The sequence below is a fragment of the Opisthocomus hoazin genome, chromosome 5, assembly GCF_030867145.1.
Source record: "Opisthocomus hoazin isolate bOpiHoa1 chromosome 5, bOpiHoa1.hap1, whole genome shotgun sequence".
Lineage (NCBI taxonomy): Eukaryota > Metazoa > Chordata > Aves > Opisthocomiformes > Opisthocomidae > Opisthocomus > Opisthocomus hoazin.
In genome coordinates, this window is record NC_134418.1 from 34188631 (window position 1) to 34202535 (window position 13905).

At 41.5% G+C, this 13905-nt stretch overlaps 1 protein-coding gene across 1 annotated transcript in view; it reads right to left on the reverse strand.

The window, feature by feature from the left end:
• The window catches only part of PDE5A (phosphodiesterase 5A), a 144894-nt gene extending 133072 nt beyond the window's left edge, over window positions 1–11822 (reverse strand). Inside the window, exon 1 of the mRNA XM_075420911.1 lies at window positions 11379–11822. The gene's annotated coding sequence lies outside the window, so the exon portion shown is untranslated. The remainder of the gene's footprint in view (window positions 1–11378) is intronic.
• Window positions 11823–13905: the final 2083 nt, after the last annotated feature.

Below are 13905 nucleotides of genomic sequence, written 5' to 3' on the forward strand. Positions count from 1 at the left end.
ACTTTCAAAAGGGGTGCTTCAATCATGGCATTGTGGTGCTGCAGTACAAATCTGATCTGGTCAAATGTTCTTACATCTACAGCAGAAATTCAGAAAAGTGCTTCTGTAGGAAAATGGCACTAGACAATAGTAAAACCATAAACGATGCCCAGATTTACTTAAATTCATGGATCTAATCTCTCATCGAGGTGCCACACCGTAGCCAAATGGTATTTAAAGAACTCCAGTAACCTCTATGCATAGAAGTAGTTTTGTAGTTACCCAAAGCCTATATACCTTTTTGGCTTCCTCGTGCATGAGGAAACTAATAATGTGAGAACCAATCTGATTGTTTGTTGATCTGAAAGGCTTCAAAGAAGTAGTACACAAGCCCTGCTGGCTCCCAGGCAGTAATGCTGAACAAGTAAAGTGTTACAAGCAGCATTGTATTTTGTTCTTGTTGTCAGCTAAGGTTTCCAAATGCTGTAAAATTCTTCTGTGTTTCTGATCCTTCTCATAATGTTGTTGTATGATACTGTAATTGTACAAGAGTTCTCAGCACCCTATGAGCCAACACCTGGAAGCTATTAAAATTCTTCATAGAGCATAGGATGGCACAGGAGCAACCAATGCATCTGGAAAACTCAAAACCCTTCTGTTGTGCCTTAGGTAGGCTAAATGACTGCCAGGTTAAGGCTGGGAATCTCTTGGGATGCTTCAGACTTCTGGTACACATACAGTAGGATACAGGGCTGCATGTATAGTATGACCAGGTACCTAAATGCTCCACGTGAAAAGGATATGGAACATTGCTCTTCTGTTTTTGTTTTATTAGTTAGTGGTGGTCCAGTCTGTAAAAAGTGACAGCTACTTCTATGTGGATAAATCTCACATGTGAAACCAAGTATTTTGAATCAAATACATGCCTTGTATTTGATTTGTGCATGTGCACAATGGCTCTGTGGCATATGGCATGAATCATAGGCAGGACATCTTGTCACATGTGACATGAATTGTACAGAGGTATTTTTTCCATGCTGATACGATTGATTTATTCAAACTTAAGGAGCTCACTTAGGGCAACCTAATTTTTCATCTTTCCTTTCTTCTCTTGTACTGGTCATTTAAATTCATTATTTTGTTCCAGTTCAAAACCAAATATTTTAAATGTACATCTTGTGAGATGATTTGTGCAAGGCCATTTGTGTCTGGTTATTATATATTTTCCACAGAGATTAGGAAAGCTCATTTTAAATTTCAAGATGAAGTCTAGCTTTTCAGTACTACTTTTTCTGGACTCTTACTTTGTTTTATTAATATAAGACTGGCAACTCTCATCAAGCTCCCTTGATTCTCATGATTCTATGAAGAGGCTGAAAGAATGTGTTCTAATATGAAGACAGAATTAATTGCTGTTAGAGAAAGTGATTTTATGCAGATACTGTTTGGTACCAGAAAAATGATTCATAAACTTCAAAAATGGTTCCTGAAATTTTACTTGGATCATCCCTATGAAAATACAACAGGTGAACTAAAAAAAGGACAGAAACAGGAATAGCAGGTAATAAATAATGTTAGGTGGCTTCTGCAGATACCTTGCCTTTTACTGCTGAAGACAGTCTCCTTAGCTGTGTAGAATGGATGTAACTCCAGTGGTGCCATTTAACTTTTTACTGAAATGTTAGCATGTGTCCTCTGCTTAAAACCACATTTGTGCTATGCTCATACACTTCTTTAGATTCCAACTCTGTCCCCTGGACCGAAAGACTTTGCTCCGGTTCATGCATCTTTGCTCCGGTTCATGCATCTTTGCTCCAGTGAAGGATGAGGTTAACAAATTTTTTGTTGTGGCGTGCAACAGTACTTCTCAGGCTTTTTTCACCTTTCCTTTCAAGCAGAAAATGCTGAGGCTTTGATTATAGGGCCATGATCTAAACATAAGCATGTAGTTTTAAGTTGAATGATAACATCATTCCATAGCTGAGAGAGGAGTGGATTGTAAACAAAAGGTAATGGAATAATAAAAATTCAGGGGAAAGGCAGGGTGCAAGTGAAGACTGGGGAGATCGAAGTGACCCACTAGCAGAGCAGATGGACATAAAACTAAATGAGAACTGACTGGGCTGCAGTACATACGAGGGAAGTCTGAAATGGGGAAGGCAAATCCTAGATCATCACAGACAGAGCCAGGCTGTTGCTGAGCCTTAGTAGCACTTCCTACTGCAGGAAAAAAAAAACACCCTGTTTCTGACAAATTCAAGAACAGTGTCACTCTTATGATCACTTACTCTTCCATAAAAATGGAACAACAAACACAGAATAAATAAATTTTTATTTAGGCTCTACTTGATCTCAGAGTAGAGGCTTGAATCATAGAATCATTAAGATTGGAAAAGACCTCTAAGATCATTAAGTCCAACTGTCAACCCAACACCACCATGCCTGCTAAACCATGTCCTGAAGTGCCATATCTACATGTTTTTTAAACACCTCTGGGGATGGTGACTCCAGTACTTCCCTAGGTAGCCTGTTCCCATCCCTGACCACTCAGTAAAGAAATCTTCCGTAATATCCAATCTAAACCTCCCCTGATGCAACTTGAGGCTGTTTCCCCTCATCCTATTGCTAGTTACTTGGGAGACCAACACCTGCCTCATTACAACCTCCTTTCAGGTAGTTGTAGAGACCAATGAGGTCCCCCCTCAGCCTCCTCTTCTCCACACTAAACAGCCCCAGCTCCCTCAGCCTCTCCTCATAAGACTTGTTCTCTAGACCCCTCACCAGCCTCACTGCCTTTCTCTGGACACGCTCTGGCACCTCAATGTCCTTCTTGTAGTGAGGGGCACAAAACTGAACACGGTACTCCAGGACCGGCCTCACCAGTGCCAAGTACAGGGGCACGATCACCTCCCTGCTCCTGCTGGCCACACTATTCCTGACACAAGCCAGGATGCCGCTGGCCTTCTTGGCCACCTGGGCACACTGCTGGCTTGTGTTCAGCTGGCTGTAGACCAACACTCCGAGGTCCTTTTCCACCACTCCTCCCCAAGCCTGTAGTGTTGCATGGAGTTGTTGTGACCAAAGTGCAGGACCCAGCACTTGGCCTTCTTGAACCTCATACAGTTGGCCTCAGCCAATTGATCCAGCCTGTCCAGATCCCTCTGCAGAGCCTTCCTAACCTCAAGCAGATCGATGCTCCTACCCAACTTGGTGTCATCTGCAAACTTACTGAGGCAGCACTCAATCCCCTCATCCAGTTCATTGATAAAGATGTTAAACAAGACTGGACCCAAAACTGAGCCCTGGGCAATACTACTTGTGGCCAGCTGCCAACTGGATTTAACTCCAAGACTCCTTGGGCTCAGCCATTTAGCCAGTTCTTTATTCAGTGAAGAGTACACCCATCCAAATCACGGGCAGCTAGTTTCTGCAGGAGGATGCTGTGGGGAACAGTGTCAAAGGCCTTGCTGAAGTCCAGGTAGATAACATCCACAGCCTTTCCCTCATCCACTAGCTGGGTCACCTGGTCACAGAAGGAGATCAGGTTGGTCAATCAGGACCTGCCTTTCATGAACCCATGCTGGCTGGGCCTGATCCCCTGGTTGTCCTTCACATGCCCAGTGAGCACACCACAGTGAATAGTTCCATAATCTTGTCCAGCGCTGAGGTCAGACTGACTGGCCTGTAGCTCCTGGGATTCTCCTTCCGGCCCTTCTTGCAGATGGGTGTTACACTGGTGATCCTCCAGTCATCTGGGACCTCCCCTATTAACCAGGACTGTTAATAGATGATGGAGAGTGGCTTGGCCAGCTCCTCTGCCAGTTCCCTCAGCACTCTTGGGTGGATCTCATCTGGCCCCGTAGAATTGTAAGTGTCCAGGTGGCAGAGCAGGTCGTTAACTGCTTCCTCCTGGATTATAGGAGGTTTGTTCCACACTCGTTCTCTGTCTTCCAGCACTGGGGGCTGGGTACCCTGGGAATAATCAGTCTGACTACTAAAGACTGAGGCAAAGAAGGCATTAAGTATCTCAGCCTTTTCCTCATCCTTGTTGACAATATTCCCCCTCGCATCCAATAAGGGATGGAGACTCTCCTTGGCTCTCTTCTGGTTGTTGATGTATTTGTAAAAACATTTTTTCTTGTCCTTTACAACAGTGGCCAGCCTGAGTTCTACCTGGGCTTTTCCCTTTCTAATTCCCTCTCTGCATGACCTAACAAGACCCCTGTACTGCTCTTGAGTCGCCTGCCCCTTCTGCCATGAGTGATAAACCCTCCTTTTTCTCCTGAGTCCCAGCAAAAGCTCCCTGTTCAGCCAGGCCGGTTGTCTTCCCTGCTGGTTTGTCTTGTGGCACATGGGGACAGCCTGCTCCTGTGCCTTTTAGACTGCCTCCTTGAAGAATGTCCAGCCTGCCTGGACCATTTTGTCCCTCAGCACTCTCTCCGAAGGGACTCTCTCAACCAGCATCCTGAACAGGCCGAAGTCTTCCATCTGGAAGTCCATGGTGGTGGTTTTGCTGTCCCCCTCTTCACTTCACCAAGAATTGAGAACTCTCTTATTTTATGGTCACTAAGCCCAAGACAGCCTCTGACCACCACATCTCCCACCAGTCCTTTTCTATTTGCAAACAGCAGGTCTAGCAAGGCACCTCCCTAGGTAGGTTCACTTACCAAGTGTATCAGGAAATTATCTTTCACACACTCCAAGAACCTCCTAGACTGTTTCCTCTCTGCTGTGTTGTCTTTCCAGCAGACATTTGGTAAATTGAAGTCCCCCACAAGAATAAGGGCTAGCGAATGTGAGACTTCTGCCAGATGCTTGTAGAAAACTTCATCTGTCTCTTCATCCAGTTCGGGTGGTATATAACAGACCCCCAGCAGGATGTCTGCCTTGTTGGCTTAAACTATTTACTGCTGCTGCCATACAGCCATTTCTAAGTTATATGCAATGATGCCAGCTCTCAAACTGGCCTCTGAAATTGTCTACATGAGCTGCAGGCTAAATGACTTCAGGTGAGCAACCACTGTTTGGAAGTAGTGGCTTGTATAGAGACTCTCAGTGCACCCATCGACCTCGCAGGGGGAAGAGCTCAGCAGCCTTCCTCACGGCTCTGCCACTGGTGCTGGTAGCACCCGGCCTTGGCTTACAAGGTAGGGCCATGGCAGAGTGAGTAATGGATGTGCTGTCTTGGCCTGATGAGTAAAGTTGGAGGACACAACTTGTGTTTGGGTGTGAGTAGGCAGTGTGTGGGAGAAGAGGGACTAGGGAGAGACTGAGCTGCAGGAGCAATTGAAGCAACTACTGCTTGCAGTGTCTGGGACTGCTGTTCCTAATACTGATGGCAGTACCTACCACTGCTACCTAAACTAATTCTGGGGAGAAGTTTCTAGGATGTGTAAGAGGGCAGTACTTCCTTTGATATTCCCCACTCTTTGTATTTCTCTATGCAACGAACACCAGACATAGCAATGGGACAGTGATGCAGTGTGGTATCTAGGCAGTAAGTAGTGCTAGTCTGTAGATATGTGCTCTTTCCTGTGTGCATCTCGTGCCTGTGCATGAAGAAAGAGCAAGGACTTAGTGTTGTTCCTGCTGTGTCTGGCCCCTATCTCTAATGGTTCACAGACGCAGACTAAGTCTGGGACTACTCAACACTGTTTTTTTTTCCTCTGATAAATGACAATATAAATTATTTTTTCTTACCTGACAGAGCTGCCTACTTACATGTGTATCATCATATCTGTTTAGTGATAAATACAAACATTTTTTTGTTCTACTAGCCCTGCAAAGCAAGGAAACAAGAAGGTAAGTTGTATTCGCACTAAATTCTAACCCACTACATCTCCCTGAGGCATTACAAGTCTACATGCCACTGAATTCTTATTACTGGTGACAGTGTATCAGCCAGATTGGATCAAGCTTGATCTTCAGAGTCCAGGCTAGAATCTTGCTGGGCTGAAATAAAGAAATACCTTTCAAGTTGCAATTTAAATCTATCTGACAAACACATAAGGCATCCCTAAAGCACCAAATGTACATGCTTATTTTGGAGAATAAAATCGCACTTTAAGACACTGAGGTTAATATTGCCATTCAAATTAAGAGACCAGGTTTGCTTAAACAACTGGGTTTTTGGTAATCTCAGGACATAGGCATGCTCCATACTGTAAAGAAAGGCAGGAAATCTTCATGATCCCTGTCAGTCGGGAATAAATTTGTCTCATTTCAAATCTGCGTGGGGATAAGTTTGACCCTGTGCTTCCAAAAGAGATACTAGTGGGGCACCTGCCCAAGAAGCTGGTGTGTGCTACCTTGCAGTGCATGCCTATGGAAATAATTCACTTCTGGTTACTGCTTAGAAGAGAGGAGACCAGATCATTACAATATAAATGACTAATTTTACATGGAAAAGGAATGGGAAATAAAACAATTTTATTCCTGTGTCTTGCAAGTAATTAGCTCTGTTCCTGAGCAAGTAACACACTGTATAATTCCATCTTTTAATGCTGATCTACTATTGTCTTGAGGTGCTGAGGTCTCTGCAGACCTGCCTGTTGTAGATCTAACAACTGAGCTGGAATTAGGTTTTGACCTCAAAGAGGAGAAAATGCAGCAGATACCTAGGTTTCCAAGCCACAGGCTGGCTTCACTGGAAAGATACATTTAATGTAACTGATTTTGCTAGCTTTTCCGCTGAGGAGCGATAGCGTTGGACATTGTTTTAGAAAGCGTTTACGGGCTGGAGAAATGGGCCAACAGCAACCTCTAGAAAGGGAAATGCAAAGTGCTGCACCTGGGGTGGAACAATCCCAGGCACCAGGACATGCTAGGGCTAGACCAGCGGAAAGCAGATAGGACCCTGAGGGGGGAGGGGTCCTGGTGGGCACCAGGTTGAGCATGAGGCAGCAGTGTGCCCTTCTGATTAAGCGGAATGGTATCCTGAGCTGCATTAGGAGGATCGTTGCCAGCAGGTTGAGGGAAGAGATCCTTCCCCTCTGCTCAGCACTGGTGAGGCCACACCTGGAGTGTGGGGTCCAGTTCTGGGCTCCCCAGTGCAACAGAGACATGGAGCTGTGAAGGAAGAGTCCAGTGAAGGACCACTAAGGTGATTAAGGGTCTTTCTTATAAGAAAAGGCTGAGAGAGCTGGGACTGTTCAGGCTGGAGAAGAGAAGGTTGCAGGGGATCTCATCAATGTGCACAAATACCTGCAGGGAGACTGCAGAGGGGATAGAGCCAGGATCTTTTCCTTGGTGCCCAGTGCCAGGACCAGAGGCAATGGGCACAAACTGAAACACAGGAGGTTCCCTCTGGGCATTAGGAAACACTTTTTTTCTACTGTGAGGGTAACCTCACAGTAGACTGGCATAGGTTCCACAGGGAGGATGTGGAGTCTCCGTCCTTGGAGGTATTCAAGAGCCATTTGATGTGGTCCTGGGCAACTGGCTTTAGGTAGCTCTACTTGAGCCAGGGAGGTTGGACTAGGTGACTTCTGAGGTTACTTCCAACTTCAGCCATTCTGTGAAGTTACACTGAAATGAAGCTTCTGTGTATGCTTAGCTTTTAAGAAACAAGTGGTTTTAATGCTTTTCTGCTATGCAACTGCTATTAAAAATACATTTCATTACGAAAATCTCTTGCAGGCTAAATAGGAGCTTATTAGCAGTGAATATTAGAGTTCAGAGATGTCATATTTTCCTACTGTTGTGCCAAAGCTATTAAAACTGCACCTGAAACTAATGACTCTAAACAGAAGAAAGATAAAGTCCTGTTCCTCAAAGTCTGTTTATGGATTGCTGGTTTTAATAAAAAAAATCTGACTTTTCACAACTGCTGTTTAATATCCACAGTTATAACTGGTTTATGCTCTGTATTTATAACAAAGTGCAGATAACAAAAGTAGACATGATACTGGCTTTCTTTTTTGTAGAGTGGGTACAGCTATGATTTTCCACTCAGTAAAGACTTTTGACCTAAAGGAATGAAGTGTAGGCAGATGCTCAGAACAAGTGACAAGGATCTAGGAAGATTTTAAGACTTGCAGCTCATGATAAACTGCAATCCTTTACAAACAGATTTACAATTAGCTGCTTAGCTATGTTCTGATGAGATTTCTGAGGACTCAAGGAATTCTTGGTGGTGGAAAGAGAACTTAACCTTCTCCTAATACACCTCATGTTCTGTTAGCTATGCAGAGGCAATGCAAAACATTTGTCAAAACAGGCGGCTGGACTAGCCCCCTGCCATTGAATACAAATGGTAAATTTAAGGTCCAGTTAATGGCGGGTGAGCCAAGAAACATTTGGAGATTTAGTTTAACATTGAATATACCCCAAAGAACACACTATTACAATTCCAGGACTTCTTGGCTGTGGCCAGACTCTGAATATTGCAAGAACAGTCACTTCACAGTTTACACTTCCAGCCAGAATGAAGAACTGCTGAGGCACATGAAAACTAAGATGTAGCAGTTAACAGTTTTCAAGATTTTATGAAAAGACATGTTCGACAGCAGAACATTTTTTGCCCAGCACGATAGTCTACTATGCCATTCAACTGCTTTTCATATTCTAAAATAAATATTTATCTTAAAAGTAATTATGTGTATAGAATATACTAGGAGACTAAATGTGAAAATATCTGGGTTTTCTATTAAAAAAAATACGCTGGCATGTTACACTAAAGTAAGTTTCACAGAACAGTTAGGTAAAACGTGGAAACTATGATCTGCATAGCTGAAGTGTTTGTAGTTGCTGGTGGCATGACTATTAAAAGCAAAATAAAGTTGCAGAGATGTTGTCTTACATGCATCCAATGAAACAGGTAGTGGGGTAATTTGTGCTTCCTTGACTTTTTCATATTAAATTAATAATGAAAAAAGCTTCTGCTACGATTTAAAAAATTCACTCTTAAATAAGAAAATGTTACTTGTCTGAGTTTGAAACATAAACATAGAAAAAGCTCCTACAAAGTGTTTGCAATAGGAACATCAGTGCTTTATAGTGACCCTAATCAAGATCCTAGTTATTTAATTATGTATTATTCTGTAAAGGTAGTTTTTTTCTATGGAATGGATAGAAAGGAAGGATACAGCGCTACTCACTGCAATGCAATGCAGTGAGTAGCAATCTTTTACTGCACTATGCCTGTGCCCATGTATCCTTTGCCTCTATGTTAGGAATAAGGCATAGAAGACCAGAGGTGTAACACTGTTGGAAAACATAAATAACTTAGTTGTAGACACAAGTGCCTGTTATCAGGTTCAGAATGTTTCTGCCCAGTTGTACCTTGCTGCACTCCCTTCTGCATGCTGCAGGGAATGTACAGCCTCAACTTAAAATCAAGAGGAAGGGCTGAAAGATTAACCTAACGAGCCTGATAATTGTCAGACTTACCCATATTTGCTTTCCTTAGCTTATCATTAATGACTTAATAAGGATTAGTTAAGGGTACTAGACTACTTTTTTCTTCTACATTTTTTCTTCTAGAATTTTTTGAACCTGCAGGATAGACTTTTACACTGATGCGTAAAAGCCAAGTTACTGTTAACTGTATCTTAAGGTAAGTTGTTAAACACCCCGTGTCACTACTTTTTTGTTTATTTAGAGTCGTAAAGGGTTCATATGCACTATACCCTGTGTAACTTCCATGTGAGTATGGAATGATGACAGGTACTTAATTTCTATACCTGTGGTTTCAGATTGGACCTAGAGACCGTACCTGTGGTTTCAGACTGGACCTAGAGACCATACTTAAGCCAACTAACCTTATAAAGATGTGAGATTCTTCCTCCTCAAAACCATTTTGATCTTTATGCAACAAATTTGGCCAATGTATCACCAATACTTCCTGCAAAGCAGAACTGGGAGAGATATGAAAAAAGCTGTGAAGTTTTCTCTTGGGAATTAGGAATTGAAGATGAGTGCAAGAGCAATACACAGATGTTAACGCACCTCAATTTGCAGTAATATTCAACTTTTAAGACATGCACAATAAAGTACAGAGATGTGGAAGGTAATCATTAATACTAAGGATTTTCTTGGCAGATAACAGCTTGTTGTTGTGGCTGTCCTGGGAAGATTGCTGTTACTTGGAAGCAGCACATTTCTATGCCTCTTCTTGACAATACCTGGGATTAATTTTCTGCTGTTACCTAAATATCTCTATACATAAGAATCTATCTTGAAGGAAATGGCTGGAGAGAGCCAATTTGAATGGCAAAGAATTATGGTTGCCAAATTTGTTTACACAGATAATTTCTTAGCTGAGGCTTTCATTATGTAGTTTGACACTAACAAAAGTTCCTGGATTTGAAGCATTTGGAAATAGTGTAAGGGAATGAAGATGGATGTACAAAACTAGAAAACCCCAACTTTAAATATATCCGTCATTTAAAACAGGAAAAAAAAGTTCATTGAGTTTTCAGAAGTATGGCTAGAGAACAAAGTATTATTTGTTTCTAGTGAATGTGTTCAGTACTGTACAAACAAAACAAATGTTATTTTCCCTTAATTCCTCTATAAGCCTCCGTTCTTCCACTTTACACTTACAGTGACAACAATATAACACTATTACATTATTTGCTGTGGCTATTATTGTTAAAACACAACTGAAATATAGCAACCTGCCTACTTTATCCTCCTGGTCAAATCTCTAATTTGACACAGCTCCTTCCTACTTTTGACTTCTTATATTCTGGGAGAAAGAACAATGGTGGTCTCCTGTTTCTTATTACACAGGATCAACTGATCAGATAATTCAAAGTCTTATAAAATATCTCAGTGAATTCAGCTGTATGCAGCAAGCATCACTGTTATTAGGCCATGTTAAAGTAAGAGTGCAGTTCTTTTACCAATTTTTACCCAATTCTTTTGTAAACAGCATCAATACGCTATGCTTAGCAAGTATTTTCTCCTGTAGAATATGGTTTTTATTTTGTTTTGCATTTTAAAATGTACCATGCCATTTTAAGTTGCTAAATGGTGTGATTTACTAACTGTTCTTGATAGATTGTGTTGGCATCTTGCGAGTACTGCATTCTAGCTTTCTTCTCTTAAAATACTGTCAGTTCTAAGAAAGCAGTGTTATTCTTGTGAAAACAGCTTTTATATATTTCTCTTGCATGTTTATCCTCAGCATCATCTTACTGGGAACATGTTTAATCTGCCAAAAGATCTTCTGAACTCTGACTGCAAACCATTCTGCAGTCCAGATTTCTCATGCAAATCCATATGACTTCAGGTAGGTAGAGAACTTCAGGTTCTCTATGCACATTATCCGCAACCAACTTTACAGTTTTCCGAGCATTATGACTGCTGTATATTCAAAGCTCTGTTCACTTATTGTACTTGTCAACTAGTTAGACTGTATAACTTCTATCTAGGCAGTTTGCTTTCAGTCTTACCTCAGTATTCACAACCTCATCTTGCTGAGAAGTCTTACCCAGGCTCCTTATCCTGAAAACTTGGGGCTTTTTATTTGTTTGATTAACTTCCATGGCTTGCAAGCAATCCAGATTTTCTTCAGTCGGTGTTCGACAGGCTGGTGCATGCCTCTGCACTGCTTGGGTTTTCTTTAATCGACTTATGGACTATAACATATTGTTTGTTTTGAATCTGATGTCATGGGAAAAAGTGTTGCTTGAGTCGTATGGAAACTTGCCCAGATACGTTCAAGTTGTTTCTTCGTTGACTGTAGTATCTCCTTGAAACTTTTCACTTGCCTTCTAATGGTTATTCCTGCTCATCCACAGGCTGTTTCCAGTCCAAATATAGAGTTACTTGATAGAAAAAAATCCAAGAAGTGGTTCTTTTTGGCACGCGTTTAGCAATCGCAACCAAATCCCTTCTGAAATGCCATGGTCCAGTTTGTCACAGGTCACAGGCTTGCTAAGGCTGTCCCTCTGGACATTTCAGTGTGTCTGCACAGCTAGAAAAACTCTGCTGAAATCTGGAATGTTTTTCAAACCCTCTTTTCCCCTCCCTCTGAAGTCACTGTGAGGAAGCAGCGACCTAGGGTACCCTTGTGAAACTCCTATTGACCCACAATTTGGAATGTGCAGCCAGTTCAGGGCTGTGCCCTACATCAGGGTGCTGTGCTTGGGGTCGGGTTTTTTTGCACTGAAGGAACCTTTTGGATGATATTTGGGAATGACTTGAAAACACAGCCAAAGTGATTTTATTTGCTTGGATGCTTAACTGAAGGCTATTAGTCAGGGCAAACTAATGTAACTCCACTGATATTAATAGAGCTGAGTTACAAAAACTGAAGAACAAGCCCTTAAATTCTAAGAAACTATTATACAGGCTGAGCTTAAAAGGCTCTAATGCTGTCTTACAGTGTATAAATAGCATGAAGACTGCTTAATCGCCAACTGATTTCTAATTAGCTTTTTCTTTCTTGTTAACTTTTCTACTATACTTTTTTCTGTTGCTGTCATGGTTTTGCTGTAAGAAAACAACAGAACTCTGTTCAGGATAAAGCTGTCCTGAGCTGTACCTTGAGATGTGTAGTACCTGCTCAGGACAAGAGGTTTGGCAGGCTTCAGGACTTGCACGTTCCTGATGAAACATTCAGAAAATCAAAATGTAACAGTTCCTGTTTTGTATATACCAACTGGGATTTTTCTATAACTCTTAACCCAGCTGTTTAAGAATGGATTTTCCTGGGCACAAAAAAGATACCATTCTAACTTGAGGGTTGTTCACTGCCAGATTTCAAGCTCCTGTTGTAAATCATTACGGCTCTTCAGAAAACAGATGAGAAACATGAACGTTGGTAAAACTATCCTTCACTAAGTTTGTTCAAAAAATGGCTGAACCATTTTCTATAAAACTTTAAAAAAAAAAACTGGAGTCCAAGAACAAGACCAGTTGAAGTTTGACATATCTGAAAACTGAAGCACGTAATGAAATAATTAGACTGAACTGTCAGCTCACCTTTTCAAAGTCACATAAAGACTAAAGGCAAGGGTCAAGATATGCCCATTCTCTTTCTTTCTAACAAAAGATACCTTGGTAGACAGACAAGATCCTTGAACAGAACTGCATGATATAGGACTTTGTAAGTGGGTTCCAGTGGTGGAATTGAATATAGTATGTGTAGCATTTATTTACTTGCTACCTGGATGCTACTGGAAGACAGGAAAAAATGTCTGTAGACTATGTATTTTTTTAAAGATACAGAAAGGAAATGCTGGGGAGTGTAGTAAACACTTTTAAAGCTGTTAATTTTGTTTAACTTTTTCCAAGATGCTTCTCAGCATGTAGCCAGTTTAGCAGTTATTAAACTATTCAAAATTTCCTCCTTCTGTTTCAACAAAAAAAACCCCTCCATCCATTACAGAACAGTGGTCATGTTTTGCAATTGCTGTAAAATATTTTCTGGCAGTCTAGGTGGTGTTGCATGCTTTCTTGGTTTCCTGTAAAATGACTTTGTTCATAATCTCAGAAGTGATGTTGGTAATTATGTTTTACAACATTATGGAGTTAGGTCTACCTTGATGTCATCTGACTAACCACTCCTATTTTTGTTGGCATTAGAAATATTTTATAATATGGTTGGCTGAGGAACTACATGTAGGGAGATCTTTGGTTGCTTTTAGCTGGCTTTGGAGGAACTGCTGAAGACCGCAAAACCTAAACAGTGAGAAGGGGCTAAGACACCCCGGCTTTACTCAGGCAGCACTTGTCAGGGAAGGCAAGTTTGTAATTTCACCAAAGCATTAAAAACCTGCTTATATACTATTGAAATAATGCATATTCTGCTATCGAAGCCACTTTGAATATGAACTCTGTGGGGAATTAAGTTATAAAACAAACCTAGAGACCTGGTTGAGGTTGCTCTCTTCTGGACACATTTAAGTTGCAACTAAGATGATGGCAAAGTTTAACTCATCTACAAAAGGACTCAGAACAAACAACTACTTGAAT